The 25,098-nt window shown below is 46.0% G+C and overlaps 1 protein-coding gene across 4 annotated transcripts in view; it reads left to right on the top strand.

Annotated features, from left to right (window-relative positions):
• MPV17L (MPV17 mitochondrial inner membrane protein like) overlaps window positions 1-25,098 on the top strand; it is a 51,933-nt gene that overhangs the window by 14,236 nt on the left and 12,599 nt on the right. Inside the window, exon 1 of one of the 4 annotated variants that reach the window (XM_040424538.1) lies at window positions 22,297-22,452. The exons of 2 other annotated variants lie outside the window; for them this stretch is intronic. The gene's annotated coding sequence lies outside the window, so the exon portion shown is untranslated. Of the gene's footprint in view, window positions 1-22,296; window positions 22,453-25,098 lie in introns of those variants that run through there. One more of the 4 variants, XM_040424563.1, reaches the window with a different exon arrangement.

Raw genomic sequence — 25,098 nt, forward strand, 5'->3', positions numbered from 1 at the left:
AGCCCTAAATCGGTGAAAAGGTGGTCAGTGATGCCTCCATGAAGACGTCCATGTTGGGTCTGTGTATCCGTTTTTCTGCTGTCCTTGTGTCATCTGTGTTTCACGGACACTGAACAGCTGAAAAATAATTTTCAAAGCATCTCTTCCTAATGATCCGTGAAACACGGATGGCATCCATGTTGCATCAGTGGCTTTCACAGACCCATAGACTACAATGGGCGTGATGGATCCGTGAACATGGACAAAATAGAGCCTGCATCCGTGCTAAACACACAGACCAACAGACCGTGCTAAAACACTGATGTGTGAATACAGACAGCAAAACTAAATCACATTAATTACAAAATAGAGTTATATTAAACCCTAGAGGACTGGTCGATTTTTCCATTTTCGTTTTTCACTCGACCGCCTTCACAGGGTGATACATTTTTATTTTTCCATTCACAGCCTTATGAGGGCTTATTTTTTGCAAGGCAAGTTGTACTTTCTAATGTCACCATTTACAGTTGCATACAACGTAGTGGGAAACGGGAAAAAAAATCCCAGCGTTCACTATGCGGTAAGATGGACCTGTTACCTTCATTCTCCAGGTCAGTACGATTACAACGATACCACACTTGTACAGGTGAAACTCGAAAAATTAGAATATCGTGCAAAAGTCCGTTTATTTCAGTAATGCAACTTAAAATTCGAATTTTGTGAAATGGTTCAATATTCTAGGCTCAAAGTGTCACACTCTAGTCAGCTAATTAATCCATACCCCCTGAGCAAAGGGGACCTCAAAATTGTTACTTTGGGGTTTCATAAGCTGTAAGCCATTGTAAAGGGGGAATATTAATCACCAATATTTATGCAAATATCGATAATTCATATTCATAAATAGGAGGAACCGTCTATTGATGACTCCACCTATTTATACCTTTATATTAATAACACAATACTTTCACTATACTTTACACTAATCACTAAGCTAGCTGCATGCGCCTTACTGAACTATCGCCAATAACCACACGTTACACAGATAGTTACAAGTAAAACAGGATATTTATTAATATCTAGTACACTACGCACACAATACACTAACAATACAGCACTATAAATACAGTACTAAACTACACTACACGGTTCCCAAATTCCACCAACAAAGCTATCTAATACAGTACACACACACATATATTAGCAGCCCACCCCACCTGTTACTAATCCTATCCCTAAGGGAACAACGAGGGTTAACGTTGGCACAGCAGGGGTGACTGCAGGCCACAGACAGAAATACAGTCTGGGGGAATGGGGAGCAGGGATGCTCCTGCAGGCAATGCAAGGGTTAATACCTTGCAAGAGTATGATGGAATAGGGGTGGATAGTGGGGGTTAGGATCAGGGAGAGGGATGGTGGTGAGGTGAGTGGTAATGGGCAAGGGGTTATAGGGGGTATGGGTATCGTTGGTGGGACAGGGTAGGTAAGGGTTAATCAGGGGGGAATCGTCGGTGGGATAGTGGTAGGGGATCAGGGGTGTAAGGGTTAATAAGGGGGAAATCGTTGGTGGGATAGTGGTAGGGGAAATCGTTGGTGGGGTAGCGGTAGAAGGGTTAATAAGGGGGGATACTCAGCGTTGTTGCTCGTTCGTCTAGGGCAGGCATGCTCAACCTGCGGCCCTCCAGCTGTTGCAAAACTACGACTCCCAGCATGCCCGAACAGCCTACAGCTATCAGCCCACAGCAGGGCATTGTGGGAGTTGTAGTTTTACAACAGCTGGAGGGCCGCAGGCTGAGTATGCCTGGTCTAGGGGGTTGCTCGTTCGTCCAGGGGTGGTCTTCTTGTGGGGGCGGCACGGCTCTTCTGTCCAGTGCAGGGGCCGCCGGATATTTATGTGCGGCGGCCCGCACCGCCCACACGTCACTGCGCCAGCCCATCGGGGCCGCGTTATATGCTAACAGGCGGGAGAAGCCTTTGATCTCCCGCCTGTAGCATTTTGCATTCCGGGCAATGCGATGGTAATCGCGCTGTCGGAATGCACATAATAAAAGGAGGGGAGGTTTCTCCCTTCCTTCTATCATGCATAATTACAACAAAGGACTAAGATTCTGTTGAATCTGAGTTCTTTGTAGTCATCAGGATGACTTTGTCCGGTCATTCTGATGCAATCAACCAGATTGCATCAGTGTTAATGCTTGGGGCACATTCACACCGATGCACCTGGTTTCGGGTATATGGGGGAAATATATATATATATATATATATATATATAGTAGATGAAAAACGGACAGCACTCTAGGTAAAAGTTGATGGTGTTTATTCACCCATGTGGATGGCAACGTTTCAGCTCATACAAGAGCCTTTGTCAAGCAATGAACACAATACAAAAGGGGGTGTATATATAGGCCAACCCCTATGACATCACAATGTGATCAATTATCAGCCAAATACAATAAAGTGCAAATAGTGCATATATAATACATAAAAACGTAAGTATAACAGTGTACAATATATCAATGAATCAGTGGTATATATCAAATACATTATAAAGTGAATGCGTAATCGCAATAAAGTGCATAAAGGTAAATTGGTTAATCAATATACATCAGGTGTGTACTGGAATATATAATAAGTGGGAAGGACAAAATGATGCTGCCAAAGGGAGGAGGAGCGATGACATACCCGGTGTCGCTCGATGCCACACATGTCGATCACCGCCACGTCCGGCGTTCAGGTGGATGCAGTGCGCAGGCGCCAAGTCGCGTGAGGAGTGAGATGTAACTTCCTCACATGACGTAGCCGGCGCATGCGCATAAGTGTAAAAAGCTATGTCGGCCATCTTGGAAGTGGTAAAAACCTCAAATAGGAAGAAGCGCAGACAATAGACCGCATCAAAGACGCGATGTAGTGTGATAACCTCACAAATAACAGTGGGAATATGCGCAGAATGACAATACTTAAATCAAACAGAAAAAAGGTAACTAATGTTGATCACTGTGTGTGCGCATAACCTGACAATGAACAGAGTAGCGCAAAGCGGAAATAGTGCCGTTCACCTAATTGTGTATCCACAAGGAACAGAGAAAAACGAGTGCATGTAAAAATACAACACGCTTCCTCAAATGAGCCATCTGAAGCAATGCACCCAGCAGCAACCATGCTGCGGGCATGCCACAAAATGGCCCACAGTTCCCCATGGACACACATATAATGTAGGACACACAATATACAACGCAATGTACCAAACATATAAAAATCTGAAAAAAGTGTGACCAAAGCAAAAAACAACAAAAACACTGCATGAAAACATGTAGGCAAATACGGGACATATCGGGTACGTCTCACTTCTCCAACCCGCAGCATCATTCTTGTCTGTGTACAAAAGAGAAGAGAATAAAAATAAGAAACTGGCTTAATAGTGTTCAAAATACACTAAATACCCTCAAAAGATAGACACATATCGCATACATAACAATTGTGGGGCAAACTGCTCCTCTAAACATATAACCCCGGGTTGTAATCCGCATTGAGACCATTGGGTCTCAAGCTATTGAGGGTATAAATCCAAAAAAGCTCTCTTTTTCTAAGGATCAACACCTTGTTGCCCCCACGTCTGGGCATGGGAATGTGGTCAATGGCCCAACATTTAAGATCTCTTTCGGAGAGTTGAAGCTCCGTAAAATGTTTGGCAACAGGGAGGTCCTTTCTTTTTTTGCGTATTGACAATCGATGATTGTTCAACCGCGTTCTGAGATCCGTCGACGTTTCACCCACATACAATAATTTACACGGACAGATCAAAACGTAAATTACATAGTTTGAATTGCATGTAAGGTGAAATTGGATAGGGTAAGAAACTCCAGTGGTAGGATGGACAAAGGTAGACCCCCTACCCATATGTTTGCAATCAATACAACACAAGCAGGGGAAACTACCCTTGCCATGTGTGGTTAAGGAGGTTTGAACACACTTGGACCTAGGCCCAATGTCTGCTCTGACAAGTTGATCACGTAGATTCCTAGATCGACAGAAAGAGAAGAGGGGAGGGGATCTAAATTCTAGGATCTCACTGTGACACCCACCCAGAATCCCCCAATGTCGCTTGATAATGCGATTGATGGCCTCACTTTGCTCCGTATATTTGGAGATGAAGGGTATCCGACTGATGGACCTATCGGACACTCTCCTCTCCAAAGTGCTGCTCCTGTCTACACCACGGACCTTTTGTATGTGAGAATCCAGGAGCTGGGTGGGATACCCCCTATTCTGAAATTTCCTGGACATGTTGTCCAAGGCCAGGTCAACCTGTTCAGGTTCAGAAACAATGCGTTTTACTCTAAGAAACTGAGAAAAAGGCAAACATTTAAGCATACTCCGGGGATGCCCACTATTAAAACAAAGAAGGGTGTTTTTATCTGTGGGCTTGGTGTACAACCGTGTATGCAGCTTACCCTGATTGTAAATGACCGTGGTATCCAGGAACTGCAATTCAGTCTCAGAGTGTACCAAGGTGAATTGAAGGTCCCTATTGACACTATTAAGAAACAGGTGAAAATCATCAAGTTGGGCAACACTACCTGTCCATATGAGGAAGATGTCGTCGATGTATCTCCACCACCGCAGCAAATGGCTGCGGTGGTGTGATACAAGGACGACATCTTCCTCAAAGCCCCTCATAAAGATATTAGCATACGTAGGTGCTACGTTAGATCCCATAGCCACGCCCCTTTGTTGTTGAAAAAACGTGTCCTGAAAAAGGAAATAGTTGTATCTTAAAATGATCTGTAATAGATCAATGATAAACTGTCTAGCAGCCGTGGAGTAAGATGAAGAACCCAACATACGTTCAATGGCACCAATACCCAAATCATGGTCAATCGAGGTATATAATGAGGTGACATCGAAAGATGCCAGGTGGACCTCATGGACACCAGTAAAATCAATTCTATCCAACCTACACAGGAAATCAGTCGTATACTGTATATACGACTCCGCCCCTGTAGCAAAATCATGCAAGGCTTTATCAAGGAAGATGGCAATGCAACTAAAGATGGAATCCGAACCGGACACAATCGGGCGTCCGGGTGGATCAACAAGCGACTTGTGCACTTTAGGAAGAATATACAAAACGGGTGTGACCGGATGGTCAACAGTGAGAAAAGTGCACAAGTCCTCATCAATAGTGCCAGCCAGTCTGGCATCAGCCAAACATTCCCTGATAAGTCTGGCTATGCCAAATTTGGGGTCAGTCTGAAGGACCGAATAAACATCCTTGTCATCCAGCCGACGTAGAATCTCACTGATATATTTACTGGTGTCCATGACGACGACAGCGCCACCCTTATCCGCAGGTTTAATTGTCAAAGAAGGGTCCTGTCTGAGTTGGTCAAGTGCTTCAATCTCCACCTTGGAAAGATTAGGATGTTTGAAAACATAATCCTTACATCTCAATTTATACACGTTTATGTCAGCAGTAACAGCAGAAATAAATGCATCAACAGAGGCCTCTTTTGTACACAGACAAGAATGATGCTGCGGGTTGGAGAAGTGAGACGTACCCTAATTGCCGTTCATCTAATTGTGTATCCACAAGGAACAGAGAAAAACGAGTGCATTTAAAAATACAACACGCTTCCTCAAATGAGCCATCTGAAGCAATGCACCCAGCAGCAACATAGCACCCTTCCTGTGTTCTTCCGGTGCCGCCATTGTTTTCTTTTTTTATATATATATATATATATATATATTATAAGGCACAGATACATACATTATAAGGGGCACAGCTATATATACTAAGGGGGCACAGCTATATATATTAAGGGGGCACAGCTATATATACTAAGGGGGCACAGCTATTTCCCACAGGGGCCACAATGAGCCCCTGTGGGCCCCCAAGGGCAGATGTGCTCAGATGCTGGGCACATCTGCGCACATCTTATGATATGGCAGTCAATGCGTGCATATATATACCATACATGCATGCACGTGTTTGCATGCATGTATGGATATATATGCATACATCTCAACTCTTCCTCAACAATCCCCCTGTTGTCGGGAATACGACAATATATCTTGGGGGAAAGGGTTGAGATATAGTGTCCAACAGATTCTTAGGCACCTAGACACCACCCCTCCTCCGACCTGCCGTTCACCGTAACCTACTCCTCCATCCACCGGGCACACCATCTTCTTCTTTAGAACTTTCTTGACATCCTTTGCCTTGATCGTTTCGGTATCAGTCCCTCCTACTGTCATTTTTCTTGACTTTCGGAGCGGCTTAACCCTCGCAGTCTTTGACTGGTCTTCCTTACAGGTAACCGTCTTCCGGTGTTAGCCACCCCTGGTGTTGGGGTGACCACACCCTCACTATCTCTCGGTAATGCTGCCGATCTTCAGGTCTGGCCCGCCCCCAAGGAATCTGGAGCGGGTTCACCCTCACAACCTTAGTCTCTTACTGCGCCAACTTTCTTCAAGTACGACTTTTGTCCAACATCTCTTGATCCATCTTGGTGGGTGCAGTTCTCCCAGGGACAGATTAGTAGGTCTTTACAAGGCAGGTCAGATTTTTCATTGAGCGAGGTGATGTCATGGAACCCAAATTCTAAGGGTGGAGAACACCTCCGCCACACTACACATCCAGCCCTCCCCTTAAGAGCTTCACCGTTCCAGGGTTCAAGGTGGCAAATGGCAAACAGAGGGGGCCTGTCCCTACCGTGCCCTAATCTAATCCCCATTCACACAAAATATATTACACAGTTCCCCTTCCCCTCCCCCAACCCACATAAACCCACAAGGACAGTTATATACAATACTATGAGGTCTCAGGAGGGCACTGGGTGTACCTCCCAAAACCTCATACGCACCAGTCCAATATCCATCACATGGGGTCTCAGGATAAATTGGAGATTTTCCATCCTGAATCCTCCCCACATGAATTGTCCTGTCCTTAGAATCTTTCTCGGCTTCAGGACTTGGTGAAATCAAGTCCTGAGCCTCCGGCGGCTGTGTTCGTGAAGTGCTGCCTGGTTCTGGCTTAGTTGGTCCGCTAGTCTCTTAACCCTCCGGTACATCCACCACAGTCCTATGTACATGAGTCCGACCATAACCAGAATCACTATCACCGGGTGTATTAGTAAATTGAAAAACGAGGTTGCCTTAGGACTGTATCCAAAAAGACTCTCCCACCATGAGATCTTTGAGTCCTTGTCCAATGCTGTGGCAAACGCGGTTATTTTCGTCCGGTCATGGGTAAGTCGGATGGTGGCCTGTTTCTCCGTCTCCCGAAGATGTTGTAAGATTTCTTCCTCTTGGCTGAAGTCCAACAGGAGCTGTTTAAGTTCTTTGCCGAAGCCGAGGGGAATCTTCTGAAGTCTCACGGGAACATCGGGGCGAATGTCGAGTCTTCTTTCCGGGGTAATTGGGGTTCTTCCTTGCTGCTCTGCGACGTCCAGACCTAGAACGGGGCTAAGGGTACAGTACGCTCCGGGGAAGAGTATTCCTCGCTCGGTACAATTAAATCCATAAATTGTATACGACCCATTACTCCCTTGGTACCAACACCAATACCCCTGTCCCAAGTATTTTAAAGGGGATGAGGGTATTGGGTTGACCTTCATCTCACAGGTCCCCTCGGTGTTCCAACACTGGTGCCTAAGCACCCGATCCCTACCACCCTGACAGAGGATGGCATCCTCTCTCAGCCAACATCCTTCAGTGTCAAACAAGGAAGGATGGCCTTCTTCATAGGTTAGAACGCTCGAGGGGAGCTGGGGATGAAGTACCGTTCGGTTGTTCATCACCGTACCTAGATTGATGGCACTGTATCCCTGTCTGAGGTGACCGGACACAGGTGCCAAGGACGAAGCAGTACAGGTTAAATTTCGACATCCATGCCACTGAACCACCCACCAGTTGGTATGGTTGATGGCGAAAGGAGAGATCAGTGGACTTATTCGCTGGCGGAGGTTGAATGGGAAGTGGCCGTTGTGTAACGCTGAGACAATATGTTTAAGCTTGTCCGAGAGTTCGCTTTGGACCTGCGTACACGCCAGAGCAAGCTGAGCCCGATCCTGCTCCTCCAACAGACCACAACTAACCTCCTAAACTTCTCACGTATAGCAGAAGATAGAGAGGTAGTGGCATCAATGTGCGAATGCTGTAAACCCTCTAAGACGTGGTTTACATCAAGCTGGGTCTTGAATCCTTCCCCGGCGTGTCGCGCAACCTCCCCAAGCTTATTTCTCAGGACTTCCATATCCATAGTGTTCAGGGCGCCCACTCCCAAAGCACCTCCGCCAAGTCCCATAGCCACTAGATCTCTCCTCCCCCTGTTCTTCCTACGTCGGGAGTCGTCTTTTCTTACCTCTTGCCCCGCCTCTATCCAACCTCTTACCATGTCAATTTGGTTCCTAACAAACTCCTCACACCTGTGATCCCAATGGTCAACTCGGAAGTCATCTACGGAAATTCTCCAGGTAAACAGGATGAATTTGGCATCCGTGATGATCTTCCAGGGGGATGACAGTTGAGGAGCTACAGGATCTGCCAATTGATGGATAGGGGCGGTGCAAGAGTCTGAATGCAGTTTTACCGGTTGGAGATCTTCTGTATCGTAGGGGACCCTCACCACTGTTGCACAGATCTGTCCCCTTCCTTTGAACGGATACCACTGATCGTTTTCTCCAGCCTGTAACACTAGCTTCGCTACAGGTTTGGTTTGGGACAGATAGACCCACTGAGTAAAGGTCCAGCATCCTTCGTCTGCTGCCTCACAAAAAGGCCACTTAAACAAACCATCTATATTGATGTCAAAGTTAATATCTCTGCCCCTGGGGTCCTTCCAATCGGAAGACGCATACCTACCCCGGTATTCTTCAGTCATAGGAGTATCGTCCATCCATACATCCACCGTAGGGGTATCTACCCCGTTGCACACCAAATCCCAACTCCAGGGATTAGTGTTCAACATCACCATCTGGGTTTCTTGCTCCCAGTGAGCATAGGTGACAAAATAGTATCCTGTCACCTCAGAAACACAGTTGTCTCTCATGATCGTGATCATGAAAGACCGTATGGATGGAGATCCCTTTAACTGAACATACCTAGGGTCCTTGGCGTCGGTCCGTACCTTTAAAACTGTGGCTCGATATAAGCCTTCCAGTTTTACCAGACCACTCTGATCGTTCCAGATGGCCTGACCAGAGTCACTGCAGTTTAACTTTAACATCATTATACTAGTTCGTAAGTAATCAGTGGACACATGTCCCTGAACATAACTGGATTCCCTGGTGATAATCATCTGGGAATCCCTCAACATGCAATAAGCCTTCAGGGTGCCTTTTACTGGAATGGGCCTATCAAAATATGTCCTAACCCTTAACCTGTCCTGGCTATCCTTCCCCAGGAAGGTAGCCTTCAGGATGTGCCAACCACTGTACTCTGCCCCAGTGACATCTTCAGGACTCAGCATTCCCTCCTTGGTGCACAACACCGTGGTAGTGTTGGCTCTCACTTGCTTGTATGGGTGCAAGTGTGGGTCCCTAGACACCCATCTTAAGGATTTGATAGGTGTAGGGTCAGAGTCCTGAAAATGCCTGAATTCCTTGAGACAGAGGGCGTGTAAGTCATGTTGAATGGCAGACACATTCTCCACTGGGGTATAATGCTGAATTACACCGTTGGCAAAACCCTCTCTCTGAAACCATACAGATACCACTGACCTGATGTAAAGGTGAAGTTCTCGTTTGGTTTCCGGATTTTGCCACCCAAACATTCCACCATTAAAAGGCCGGGTCCATTAAGTGATATGTTAGCCATATCAATGTTAGTCCCCAGGCCCTTCCCTGAAGAGGCCGATCCTGCCATCAACATGCTTACCACCAGTGTCACAAGCTGGAGACGTATCCCGTTCAGAGGACGCCTAGCTCTTCCCTGGCCAAGTGGTCCCATGGCGTATCTCCCTCTTGTGTTCTGTAATTATATGGAGTGTGATAAGTGGAATGGATTCGCCATCGACCCACCAAGCCCTCTTCTCCCCCCCCATCCCCTTCACTCAACTCGGAACGGTATGCGTTATTGAGTTGGGGAAGCCCGGGTGGCTTTGGCTTGGTCGATGTGAACCCACAAGAGTTCCTGCCGTCTACGGGATTTCTTTTTGTTAGTGATTGGCCTTTGTACCTTCAGCATGGTGTCTCCCATTACTTCAAGGACCTTGTATGGTCCTTCCCAGTTTGCGTCCCATGGGCAAGCCCGACGGAAGACTTTCACCATCACCATTTCTCCTACAGCGGGCATTGGTGTTTCCCCCTGTTTGTGTAACCGTATTGCTGCGTGAGGCAGTAGCTCCTTCAGGTTCTGTTGAACCTGTTGGAGAAACATGTCTCTGGCGATGGCGTCCTTCGTGGGCTCCGACACTTGGGGTTCGTTGGGTAGACATAGGGGCATCTTACGTCCGTTCATCAGTTCATACGGGGAGATACCGGTACTGGAGGCTTCGGTGGCTCGAATACCCATTAGCACGGCTGGAAGATAGGTTACCCAAGAGGAACCCTTCTCCAGCAGCACCTTGGAAAGCCGGGTTTTGATGGTCCAGTTCATCCGCTCCACGATGCCCGCTGACTGAGGGTGATAAGGCACATGAAACCTTTGCTTTATGTCTAAGAGACCACAAAGCGCTTTCATTACCTTACCCGTGAAATGGGTCCCTCTGTCTGATTCTATCAGATACCCCATTGTGACAGAACCTGTTCCCAGAGAACACGGGCAGTGGTGGTAGCCGTATCATTGACCGTGGGGATGTCTTCTACCCATTTCGAGAAGACATCCACTATTACCAGTGCGTAACGGCAGTTACGACTTCCGGTCGGTAATGGTCCAATAAAATCAATTTGTATCGCGGACCACGGACCATCAGCAGGGGGAACTCGCTGCAACACCGGCTTCAGGGCAGACGCCCTTGGGTTGACTTGAGCACACACCAGGCACTATTGAGTAACCTCCTCTACTGAATTGGACATTCCTGGCCAGTATAATTTGTCTCTTAGGAGAGGCAAGAGTTTATTACGGCCGAGGTGTCCAAACAGTTGGTGGTTCAATCGCGTCAGCTCTGCTTGCAGATGCTGGGGGACCACCGGAAGAGGGAGTTGTTGAGTACCGGTATCGTAACACAAGATCCCTTGCTGTACAGACCAGGAATGTTGTGGTGATTTGATATGTGTCATTAGAAGAAGATCCTTAGTTTGTTCCTCTTCAAATCACACTGGGCTGTCACTCAGATGGGTACGTGCTGCAATCCGGTGCGTTGGTAGCGGCCCAATGCCTGGTTCCCGGAGGGTACCAGACACTGCCGCTAGTTTAGCCAGTTCGTCTGCCTTATTGTTACCCATTATCAAAGGTTCATCGCCTTTTTGATGTGCCGGGATTTTAATAATGGCTGCTTCCGTCATGTGTGCCATGCCCCACTCCCACAGCTCCTTCAGGACCGACACATGAGCCAGAGGTTTGTTTTGACTGTCCACAAATCCTCTCCTCTTCCATATGTCAAGATGCAGGGTGAGGGAGCGAACTACATATGAGCTGTCGCTATATATAGTTCGTTTCCCTGGGGGCTGAAGCAGAGCTTCTTTAACAGCCTCTAGCTCTGCCCGCTGTGCCGACATGTGACCCGGTAACCTAACAAGACTCTGGGTACCAGTGGTCTCATCCAGCACAGCAAAACCCGTGACATATTCCCCCTCCAGATAGAATCGAGAGCCATCAACGAAGATGACTCTGTCATCTGGACGTCTGTCGGTCCTGAACATCTGTGGAGAGTCGTCCAGTTCTGGCTGGCCACAGTCATGTTCGGTTCCAGTCAGGTTTAGCAACTGGGACAGAACATACTTGGCCTTGTGGTCCAGCTGCAGATTCCGGCCACTGAGATCCATGATCCATCTCCCGAATCTCTGTTGGGAGACTCCAGGGAGAGTATCACGGAGCAAGAGGGCTAAAGGAGAATGTGGAGTCTGCAAGGTGAGGAGTCGGAAGCCTACAATATGCTCGGTAGTCTTGACGGCATAGTGTATGGCTGACAGTTGCTTGGCACATTCATCGAACCCTCGTTCGACGGGCGAAAGTAGCCTGGAGAAATATGCGATAGACTCCATCCCTGCATGCGCCTGTATGGCCATTTCCCATGTGGAGTGGCCAACACAGGTGCCGAGAAGAGATCTGAAAAGGCCTCCTCCTGCGCATCGGACCAACCTTTGATTGAGGGTTCTTCCCCTCGAAGGAGCTCATAGAGAGGTTTTGCTTTGGCAGCGAAATCCTCTATGAATTCCCTCATGAAGTTGGCCACCCCCAGGAATTTTCTCAAATCCTGAAGAGTGCCGGGTCTGGGTAACTTCACCATGGCCTCCACACGGGCTGTCATGATTCCTTTGGTTCCAAAGTAAATTTGGACCCCAAGGAAGGTTACCTCCGCTTTGGCCAAATTTGCCTTATGGGGACTCAGCTTGAGTCCTGACTTTGCCAGGAGTCCCAGCAGCTCTCTCAACAGAACCAAATGTTCCTCCATGGTTTCTGTATGCAAGAGCAGGTCATCCACATATTGTAGAAGGCATTCCTCCGTGAGAACACACTCAGTATGGCCGCCAATGCCTGATGAAAATACGTGGGGCTGCTGTGTAACCCCTGGGACAGTACAGCAAACATGTACTGTTTGTCTCCCACCGTAAAGGCAAATTTGTATCGGCATGACTCCGTGAGTTCGATGGAGAAGAACCCGTTAGCAATATCTACGGTCGAGAATACGCGGTCATTCTGATGCAATCAACCAGATTGCATCAGTGTGAATGCTTGGGGCACATTCACACCGATGCACCTGGTTTCGGCTATATGGGGGATATATATATTATAAGGCACAGATAGATACATTATAAGGGGCACAGCTATATATACTAAGGGGGCACAGCTATATATACTAAGGGGGCACAGCTATATATACTAAGGGGGCACAGCTATTTCCCACAGGGGCCACAATGAGCCCCTGTGGGCCCCCAAGGGCAGATGTGCGCAGATGCTGGGCACATCTGCGCACATCTTATGATATGCCAGTCAATGTGTGCATATATATACCATACATGCATGCATGTATGGATATACAGTACAGACCAAAAGTTTGGACACACCTTCTCATTCAAAGAGTTTTTATTTTCATGACTATGAAGGCATCAAAACTATGAATTAACACATGTGGAATTATATACATAACAAACAAGTGTGAAACAACTGAAAATATGTCATATTCTAGGTTCTTCAAAGTAGCCACCTTTTGCTTTGATTACTGCTTTGCACACTCTTGGCATTCTCTTGATGAGCTTCAAGAGGTAGTCCCCTGAAATGGTCTTCCAACAGTCTTAATGGAGTTCCCAGAGATGCTTAGCACTTGTTGGCCCTTTTGCCTTCACTCTGCGGTCCAGCTCACCCCAAACCATCTCGATTGGGTTCAGGTCCGGTGACTGTGGAGGCCAGGTCATCTGGTGCAGCACCCCATCACTCTCCTTTATGGTCAAATAGCCCTTACTTTCAAAGTTTTCCCAATTTTTCGGCTGACTGACCTTCATTTCTTAAAGTAATGATGGCCACTCGTTTTTCTTTACTTAGCTGCTTTTTTCTTGCCATAATACAAATTCTAACAGTCTATTCAGTAGGACTATCAGCTGTGTATCCACCTGACTTCTCCTCAACGCAACTGATGGTCCCAACCCCATTTATAAGGCAAGAAATCCCACTTATTAAACCTGACAGGGCACACCTGTGAAGTGAAAACCATTTCAGGGGACTACCTCTTGAAGCTCATCAAGAGAATGCCAAGAGTGTGCAAAGCAGTAATCAAAGCAAAAGGTGGCTACTTTGAAGAACCTAGAATATGACATATTTTCAGTTGTTTCACACTTGTTTATTATGAATATAATCCCACATGTGTTAATTCATAGTTTTGATGCCTTCAGTGTGAATCTACAATTTTCATAGTCATGAAACTAAAGAAAACTCTTTGAATGAGAAGGTGTGTCCAAACTTTTGGTCTGTACTGTATATGCATACGTCTCAACCCTTCCTCAACAGCCATAATCATCCAAATTATAACAAATAAAGGCTTGAAATATCTCGCTTTGCATGTAATGAGTCTATCTCATATATTAGTTTCACCTTTTAAGTTGCATTAGTGAAATAAATGAACTTTGGTTTCTAATTTTTCGAGTTTCACCTGTATATTGTTGTGTTTTAATACTGAAAAAAAGTTAAAAACCTTGAAAAAATGTTTTTTCACCATCATATTCTGACCCCTATAACTTTTTTGTGGTTATGCGTACGGGGCGATCAGTACTCTGTGTGTGTGTGTGACTTTTTGATCACTTTTTTTTAAAAAAATTGGGGGGAACTGAAGTGAAAAATAACGGCGAATTGGCAGTTTAATTTCTTATACCATTATGCCATTCACCATATGGGAATATTTTAATACTATGGGACTTTTTTCACGCAGTAATGCCCATGATGTGTATTATTTTTTTTATTGGTTTAGGAGTTTGATTTTGAAAGGGGGTGATTTGAACTTGTATATATTGTGGGGACTCGCTCTGGTAGACAGGATTAGCGGACACAGTATAGAGGCAACAACAAGCAGTCATATTCAAACAAAAAGTCACCTTGCGGTGTTGGTGGTAATTGACACCATGCGACAATTCTGCCTCAAAGAGTCCTTGCTGATAGCAGCACCAACCTGTTTTCACGCCAAACAGGTAGCAAGCCTTCACCCAGACACAAAGCTCCCAGATCCCAACACAGAGACATGGCTTCTGAGCCCAACTGCCTACTTAAGGACAGCCAGGTGCTGCCAAAATCCGGTCCGGTATTTGACCTCACCTGGCTGTAAATCAGCCCAACAGCACATGCTGGGAGGGAAATACCTGTTTTCCCAGATGAAACCTCTCACTGTGTCACAATATATATATAATAAATAGCGTGCGGCTCCCGTTTCCGGACTGTTTTACCCATCAGTGCCAGTGACGTCACCAGACTCACTGCTAGATGGAAGCCTCTGCTGAGTAGAGTCCCGATACAGCACCAGATCTAATGAAAAAGCCCTTGCCCTGCACAATTCAGGGAGCATGAAATGCTCCGATTCTCATCTCAGAGGGGGTTCCTGGGTGAAAAAGAGAATATGTCCGGGCTCAGCTCTGAACCTGGACAACCCCTTTAATGCAAGCGGAGTATATTAGGAAACTGCTGCATAGACACTTCTCTAATACACAAGCTCTTCTACAAAGTTAACTTCTAGATTAATACATGGAGCCGCTGTAAAAGAGTAATAATCTAGAAGTCAATGAGTCTTGTACGTTTTTTCTGCATTGCTGACCCTGAGCGGTATAATCCACCATTTGTCCCAGTATACACCCTGGAGGGGTTTCCTCCCCAGTAAACAAGGATCTATTAAATGCATGAATTACAAATGCATAAAACCACAGTAATTACCAGAACGTCGTTAGTTCAACATGTCTTCACACTTGTTGACTTTTCTTAAGGGGCGGCTCCCCAGATGCTCCTGATGCTCGCGGCATGTTACTCCTGCACCGATAGCTAAATACAGTAAAAAGAATTTAAATCGAGAAGAACTCTTCTTACACAGAAGTTTGGATGTGGAGCTATCCCTTATAGTATTACACATGCTGGTCCAGTTTACTCATATAAATGGAAGGCATGTCTGCACATTTCTTCAGCACATCCCTCGTTTACAGGGCTACAGTGGCATTACCACTCCTACGCCCTGCTTTTATCTGTGTATGCTAATATCATGTCATCTATGCATTTATTTCAGGTCCTATACACTGTGCATTTCTAATGTTTTGCAACTGTTATGTTCAAATGTAATGTGCCTGGTTCACCAGCAGGTGGCAGCAAATAGGGCAGAGCTACAGTTAGGTCAAATGGAGCTTTCCATTCCATTCTAACCCCCCTCTGTGGAGAAGTGGGTAAGTCCCACTTCCTGCAGGAAGGGTGGGGATCAGTTTTAGTTAGTCTAGCTTACCCCCTGCTAGGGGAAGGAGGGTGTGCTAGGCACGTCTCTGCTGGACATGCCCAAACCAAGCCAGCCAGAGCACCTTAAGCTCTGCTGGATGTTGAGGCCACAGCTTAGAGCCTCAGGAGCCAGGAGGAGAGTTCCCTGGCCTAATTAAGAGACAGACAAAGAGAGAAGTTGCAGCATAAAGAAGAAGCAAAGTTATGCAGTCAGCCTGTAAGCACAGCAGAGACAGAGAGCAACAGATGTAGCAGAGTTGAGTTTCCCGTCCAGAGTTTTAATGCCGAAGCCTGCTTGGGACCAAGACAAAGTTTGAAGATTGTGTCTGATGAAAGTTTACCAAAGTAAAGCTGCTTTTCAACTGCATCTCAAGGTCTGGACTCAAGTTATTCTTTTAACCCTCAACTATTCCCCCTATTTGTTTGCTTCGGAGCCAACGCCTGGGGTCCAACCGTATCCAGGTAGGAGCACCGTGACACCCACTTACACTAGAAGGGACATTTTAGGCCACCCTATTCCACTCAGCCATTCCTGCACCTGGGTACCGCCACCATTACAAAAGGGGCCCTGGGAGTTGTGTGCCCTCTGTTGCACAAATACGGATGCAAGGCAGGACGTGTAGAGTGCAGTGGCTGGATGTAGAAGAATAAACATCTCCTTTTACTGTAGTGCAAAGTAACATAGTTTATAAGGCATCTGTCAAAAGACATCTGTCCATCCAGTTCGGCCTGTTACCCTGCAAGTTGATCCAGAAGAAGGCAAAAAAACCAAAAAAAACAAGAAGCCAATTTTCCCCACTTAAAGGGAAAAAAATTCCTTCCCGACTCCAATCAGGCAATCAGAATAACTCCCTGGATCATCGCCCCATCTCTAGTTGCTATAGCCTGTAATATTATTACACTCCAGAAATACAGTGCTGCCCATAATTATTCATACCCCTGGCAAATTTTGACTTAAAGTTACTTTTATTCAACCAGCAAGTAATTTTTTTGACGGGAAACGACATCGGTGTCTCCAAAAAGATAATAAGACGATGTACAAGAGGCACATTTCTCAGCTTTTATTTACATTTGAGCAAAAAGTGTCCAGTCCAAACATATTCATACCCTTCACAAACTGTCACAGTCTGTGGGAAAATCAAAAGTTCTATATTATTCCAAATATTAGCTGTTCTAAAGCATCCTAATTACCCTGATTAATTGGGAACAGCTGTTTTAATCAACTCAACAGGAGAAAAACAGCAGCTCTCTGCAGTTGGTTTGTGGACAGTCATGGCTAAGACAAAGGAGCTCAGTGAGGACCTGCAGCTGCGCATTGTGGCTGCTCACATGTCAGGAAAGGGCTACAAGGCCATTTCTAAATGTTTTCAAGTTCCAGTGGCTACAGTGCAAAGTATTATTAAAAAATACAAGATGTTCCGCACTGTGGAAAATCTCAGAGGACGTAGTCGGAAGCCAAAAGTGACACCTGTGCTGGCCAGGAGGATAGTTAGAGAGGTGAAAAAGAATCCAAGGATCACCACCAAGGCCATCCTGGTGAATCTGGGCTCTGCTGGTGGCAATGTCTCCAGGCAGACAATCCAACGGACACTGCACAATGCAGACCAAGGAGGACGCCACTTCTCCAGATAAGGCACAGAAAAGCTCGCTTGGCCTTTGCAAAAGCTCATCTGGACAAAGAAGAAGACTTCTTCTCGTCTTCTGTGTTATGGTCAGATGAAATGAAAATTGAATTGTTTGATCACAATGATGTTTCCTTTATTTGGAGTAAAAAAAAGGAGAAGCCTTCAACCCAAAGAACACCATCCTCACTGTCAAACATGGTGGTGGGAACCTAATGCTTTGGGGGTGTTTTTCAGCCAATGGACCAGGGAACCTAATCACAGTAAATGGCACCATGAAAAAAGAGCAATACATGAGGATTCTCAACAACAACATCAGGCAGTCTGCAGAGAAACTTGGCCTTGGGCACCAGTGGACATTTCAGCATGACAATGACCCAAAACACACAGCAAAAGTGGTGAAGAAATGGTTAGCAGAGAACAACATTAACGTTTTGGAGCGGCCCAGCCAGAGTCCAGACTTGAATACAATTTGAGAATCTGTGGAGGGAGCTAAAGATCAGGGTGATGGCAAGAAGACCCTCCAACCTGAAAGATTTGGATCTCATTGCTAAAGATGAATGGGCAAAAATACCTGTGGAGACATGCAGAAAGCTAGTCTGCAATTATAGGAAGCATTTGATTGCTGTAATAGCGAATAAAGGGTTTTCTATTGATTATTGAGAAGTGTATGAATAATTTTGGACTGGACACTTTTTGCCCAAATGTAAATAAAAGCTGAGAAATGTTTTTTCCCACAATAATGCCTCTTGTACATCGTCTTATTATCTTTTGGGAGACACTTATGTCATTTCCCGTCAAAAAATTACTTGCTAGTTGAATAAAAGTAACTTTAAGTCAACATTTGCCAGGGGTATGAATAATTATGGGCAGCACTGTACATCCAGGCCCCTCCTGAACTCTTTTAGTGAACTCCAAAGTCTCACTGCTCTTACCGTAAAGAATCCTCTTTTATGTCTATGTACACTGCTCAAAAAAATAAAGGGAACACTTAAACAACACAATGTAACTCCAAGTCAATCACACTTCTGTGAAATCAAACTGTCCACTTAGGAAGCAACACTGAGTGACAATCAATTTCACATGCTGTTGTGAAAATGGGATAGACAACAGGTGGAAATTATAGGCAATTAGCAAGACACCCCCAATAAAGGAGTGGTTCTGCAGGTGGTAACCACAGACCACTTCTCAGTTCCTATGCTTCCTGGCTGATGTTTTGGTCACCTTTGAATGCTGGCGGTGCTTTCACTCTAGTGGTAGCATGAGACGGAGTCTACAACCCACACAAGTGGCTCAGGTAGTGCAGCTTATCCAGGATGGCACATCAATGCGAGCTGTGGCAAGAAGGTTTGCTGTGTTTGTCAGCATAGTGTCCAGAGCATGGAGGCGCTACCAGGAGACAGGCCAGTACATCAGGAGACGTGGAGGAGGCCGTAGGAGGGCAACAACCCAGCAGCAGGACCGCTACCTCCGCCTTTGTGCAAGGAGGAACAGGAGGAGCACTGCCAGAGCCCTGCAAAATGACCTCCAGCAGGCCACAAATGTGCATGTGTCTGCTCAAACGGTCAGAAACAGACTCCATGAGGGTGATATGAGGGCCCGACGTCCACAGGTGGGGGTTGTGCTTACAGCCCAACACCGTGCAGGACGTTTGGCATTTGCCAGAGAACACCAAGATTGGCAAATTCGCCAATGGCGCCCTGTGCTCTTCACAGATGAAAGCAGGTTCACACTGAGCACATGTGACAGACGTGACAGAGTCTTGAGACGCCGTGGAGAATGTTCTGCTGCCTGCAACATCCTCCAGCATGACCAGTTTGGCATTGGGTCAGTAATGGTGTGGGGTGGCATTTCTTTGGAGGGCCGCACAGCCCTCCATGTGCTCGCCAGAGGTAGCCTGACTGCCATTAGGTACCGAGATGAGATCCTCAGACCCCTTGTGAGACCATATGCTGGTGCGGTTGGCCCTGGGTTCCTCCTAATGCAAGTCAATGCTAGACCTCATGTGGCTGGAGTGTGTCAGCAGTTCCTGCAAGACGAAGGTATTGATGCTATGGACTGGCCCGCCCATTCCCCAGACCTGAATCCAATTGAGCACATCTGGGACATCATGTCTCGCTCTATCCACCAACGTCACGTTGCACCACAGACTGTCCAGGAGTTGGCAGATGCTTTAGTCCAGGTCTGGGAGGAGATCCCTCAGGAGACCGTCCGCCTCCTCATCAGGAGCATGCACAGGCGTTGTAGGGAGGTCATACAGGCACGTGGAGGCCACACACACTACTGAGCGTCATTTTGACTTGTTTTAAGGACATTACATCAAAATTGGATCAGCCTGTAGTGTGTTTTTCCACTTTAATTTTGAGTGTGACTCCAAATCCAGACCTCCATGGGTTGAAAAATTTGATTTCCATTTTTAAATTTTTGTGTGATTTTATTGTCAGCACATTCAACTATGTAAAGAACAAAGTATTTCAGAAGAATATTTAATTAATTCAGATCTAGGATGTGTTATTTTTGTGTTCCCTTTATTTTTTTGAGCAGTGTAGAAACCTTCTTTCCTCCAGACGCAGAGGATGTCCCCTCGTCACAGTCCTGGGGATAAATAGATGATGGGATAGATCTCTGTACTGACCCCTGATATTTTTATACATAGTTGTTAGATCTCCCCTCAGTCGTCTTTTTTCTAAAGTGAATAACCCTAATTTGAGACACCCTTCTGGGTACTGTAGTCCACCCATTCCAGTTATTACTTTAGTTGCCCTCCTCTGAACCCTCTCCAGTTCTTCTATGTCTGCCTTGTTCACAGGAGCCCAGAACTGTACACAGTCCTCCATGTGTGATGTGACTAGTGATTTGTAAAATGGCAGGACTATGTTCCCATCATGGGCATCTATGCCCCTTTTGATGCCCCCATAATCTTATTGGCCTTGGCAGCAGCTGCCTGACGCTAGTTTCTACAGCTTAGTTTGCTGTTCACCAAAATTCCTAGGTCCTTTTCCATGTCATTGTTACCCAGTAACCCTTTAGTATGTACTGGTGACTTGCATTATTCCTTCCCATGTGCATAACCTTACATTTGTCAGTGTTAAACCTCATCTGCCACTTCTCTGCCCAAGCCTCTAATCTATCCAGATCCCTCTGTAATAGTATACTGTCTTCTTCCGTGTTAATTACTTTACACAGTTTAGTGTCGTCTGCAAAAAGTAGGAGATTTAGTACATTCAACTATAGCAAAACACTAGTTTACACAGTGCAGTTTTCTCCCAGATAACAATGTATGGATTTGGGCAAGGATAGAAGTTATCGCCCTCTGTCCTCTCTATATTGCTAAAGTCTCTCACAGTAGAATCTATGGCGGGCAATAGTACTCTAGCAGTGGCGGCTGTAGTGTCCACTGTGGGATACAGGGTTTAAAGGCATGTCTGGCCAGGACATGTTGAAGAATGAAGGGTGTCTTAACGGTGTCCCTCACAGCAGTAAAGCCTGAGTGGCTGTAGTCGCAGATTACCTTGCTGACTCCTATGCTCGGCCATGCAGATTCTAAGTTCTCCGATTCCTCCTTTATCTTTTTCTCTCTCTTAGGCCTCATGCACACGGCCGTTGTTTGGGTCCGCATCCGAGCCGCCGTTTTGGCGGCTCAGATGCGGACCCATTCACTTTATTGGGGCCGCAAAAGATGCGGACAGCACTCCATGTGCTGTCCACATCCGTTGCTCCGTTCCGCGGCTCCGCTAAAAAAAAATATAACATGTCCTATTCTTGTCCGCACTTTGCAGACAAGAATAGGCATTTATATTGACGGCCGCCTGTTCCGTTCTGCAAATTGCGGAAGGCACACGGACGGCTTCTGTTTTTTGCGGATTCACGGTTTGCGGACCGCAAAAAACGGCACGGTCGTGTGCATGTAGCCTTACTGTAGATTTTTTCAGCAGTTCACACAGAGATCTGTTAGTCTCTGAAGCTTTCTGGGCCTAAGGAGAAGGAGCACAGGTCACAGCTTTTTTTCTCCATGAACTCTCACTATCAGCTAACTAGATCCCCTGCGAAGGGCTGAACCAGGAGTATAAACCTTGGGTGTGCCATCCATACATGGCTATACTGGGAGTAATGCATAACATAATAATCCATAGCATGGCATAGCATTAAAGAACAAACTATTTGCATATACCCCCTGCTCTGGGGTACTGTACATGCCCTGCCGATAATGATCATTTTTAAGCTCTCATAAAAAAGGCAATCAGCTGAGAAATTTGCGTTTTGCTCGTTTGTTGGCTGATTTGCTGTCATGTTTTCACGATGATCGTGAAGAAGCGTTCTTAGGAACGTCCATTCATCCGGTTATCAGCCTGCATGAAAGGGCTTTACCGGTCTAACAAAAATTCACGTGAATTGTATTGACTCTCTTTTGTTTCATAACATGGGTAAAGTTTATTTCCTAGTTGGTAACCACGTGTCATACGTGGGTGTGCCGGGCTACGCCTCTGTCTGCTACATACCACAGATCTCTCAAGAAAAAAAAACTCATCATGTCTAGCTAATGAACCGAAGTCCAAAAGTGAGAAGGTGGAATAGGACAAATAGAGGACATTTCTTCTGTCCTACTGACAATGGTAGAGCAGGTAGGTAGGTCAGATGGTGGGAAACCTCTGAAGACAAGGTAAGGAGGTGACAGGACATCTGAAAGTGGGTTCTCCTGAGAGGAAGAAAGTCTACACGGTGAGGTTAGGGGGACCGAGGGGAACTGAAATGTAAGACAACGATAACTATAAGATGACGATGACTAGGACATTACAGATCGGTATGGAAAGCTTCTCATAATCTTTTTTATTCAGAAATACTCAAAGATATTTTTTTCAGATACTTTCCAATGTGTCCTTCAGCCACGTGGGTGGAGGATGCTGAGCTTGAGGATTTATGTTAGTCTATATGTAGGTGATTGTAGGTGTCATATATCATGCGGATGTGGCCTAAAGGTCTTTCATATTACTAGTTATAAACGCTTTTCCTATAACTGCTCACTGTACGAGCTCTAACTTTGTAACGTAGATCATATTAAAATGCGGTCCCTGATTGTGGCTCTCGGATTTCTGGGTTTGTCTTCTGAGAACTCTTTAGTCCCCGTGTTTACTGACATTTGTCTGCAGCTCCAACAGTAAGGCTGGGTTCACACTTGAGCGTTTTACAGCGCGTTCAAACGCGCTGTAAAACGCTCAACACATGAAAACCAATGCTTCCCTATGGCCCTGGTTCTCACTTGAGCGTTTTACAGCGCGTTTGAACGCGCTGAAAAACGCCCTACGCTCAAACAAGTTCTTGAGCTTCTTTGGGGCGTTTTGACGCGCGTTTGTGGCCATAGGACACTGCAGTCAATCACACAAATGCGCGTCAAACGCGCGTTTACTATTGCAAAAAACGCGCATAAAAACGCGCGACAAAAACGCGCGTTAAACGCGCATATAAAATGCGCTCAAGTGTGAACCCAGCCTAAGGGTATGTGCACACGTTGCAGAAACGCTGGAAACTAAATGCAGAAAATCTGCAGCGTTTTATAGTAACAGCAATGTGAGTTCTAAGCAATTCTCATCCACACAATGCGGAATAAATCTGCAGACTGTCCATTTATGCTGCAGGTTTTCCTCGCGGCCTTCAGGCTCAATTCACACCTGAGCGTTTTACAGCGCGTTCCTACGCGCTGTAAAACGCTCAACAAGGAGAAACCAATGCTTCCCTATGGGAATGGTTCTCACCTGGGCGTTTTACAGCGCGTACGATCGCGCTGTAAAACGCCCGACGCTCACACAAGTACAGGAGCGTTTTTTTGGGCGCTTGTCGCGCGTTCCCGTACTATAGACTTTCGGGAACGCGCGACACTGTGTGTACGCTTGTCTCTGTATGCGCGTTTGTAAACGCCCGTACAATCGCGCATACAGAGCGCTCCTTTGAGAACGCTCAGGTGTGAATTGAGCCTCACCCTTTGCTTCAACTCGGCAGTATTTCTGCAATCCTCTGCACCTAAAAACACACCATTTAGTGCATTTTTTTTCTGCCGATTTACAGCAGTAAGGGCTCATTCACACGACCGCATGGTCGCCGTGCCCGTTCTATGGTCCGCAATGTACGGGCACTGGCCGCGTGAACTCCGTGCTTCGGTGCGGACCCATTGACTTCAATGGGTCCGCGATCCACAAAATACGGCAAAAGGTAGTACAGATTTTAATGCAAATTTCCACATGGAATCTGCACCATGTGTTACTTCTGGATTTTAACCCTTTGCGTTGCACCGAAAATCTGCACTTACAATTGACACTCTGTGGATTTCAAAATCCTCACTACAGGTCACATTCCATGTGGAAGATTTCCGCACCGTGGACATGAGATTTTGAAAATGTCATCCTCTTTTTTGCGGCTCGGGTGCAGACCCATTCACTTCAATGGTTGCTCTGTTCCGTGGCCCCGCAAAAATTATGAGTCATGTCCTGTTCTTGTCCGTTTTCCAGACAAGAATAGGCATTTCTATAAAGGGCCGTCTGTTCCGCGTGAGGAAGGCACACGGGCGGCATCCGTGTTTTGCAGATCCGCAATTTGCGGACCACAAAATACGTCACGTTCGTGTGAACAAGCCCTTACACAGAGGATTTTCACGAAATTACACACACTGTGTGAATGCGTGCTAAAGGTTCCCATACAACATGCATAACTGTTGGCTGACAATTCTTCCTGATACATACCCCCCGAGAATCGGTCATTGAAATTTGGCATGCGCGATCCTTGCTGGCACACCCCCATTCACATAAGATAGTCAAGGGTCTCGCCTAAATCATCTGGTTTGGCCATCTTTACCCTTATGTGCTATGTGCTAGCGATCTAATGTGTATGGAGCTCCTGACTGTTTCTGTACGCTGGATTCTAACATGCCAGATGCGTTGTTCCCGCGGTTAGGGTCCATTCACACATCAGTATTTTGTAATCCGTATCCGTTCCAAAAATTTGAGAAACGGAATGCAGACCCATTACAAATCCGTTGTTGCTGTCCGCATCCGTTGTTGCTTTCCGTTCCGTTATGCGGATCCCCAAAAAAAAAATAGAGCTTGTCCTACTATTGTCCACAAAATGCGGTCCGTGGTCCCATTGTAGTCAATGGGTCCGCAAAAATGCAGATGACCTACAGAATGCATCAATATGTCATCCGCAATTGCAGATCTGTTTCTAGGAAATAGAAAAAAAACATTTTTTAGTACCCTGGCAACATATATTCCTCCTTCCATTTTTTTTTGCGGAAAAAGGGATCGGATGTGGATGTACAATTGGTAAAAACAGAATTTTTTGGCGGAAATACGGATCCACAAAAAAATAGAACGGAAATCTGGAAAAGAAAAATACTGATGTGTGAATGGCCCCTAATAAGCGGTGATGTAGGTGCTGGCGGCCAGCTATCCTCATATGC

The sequence above is a fragment of the Bufo bufo genome, chromosome 1 (genome assembly GCF_905171765.1).
Source record: "Bufo bufo chromosome 1, aBufBuf1.1, whole genome shotgun sequence".
NCBI lineage: Eukaryota > Metazoa > Chordata > Amphibia > Anura > Bufonidae > Bufo > Bufo bufo.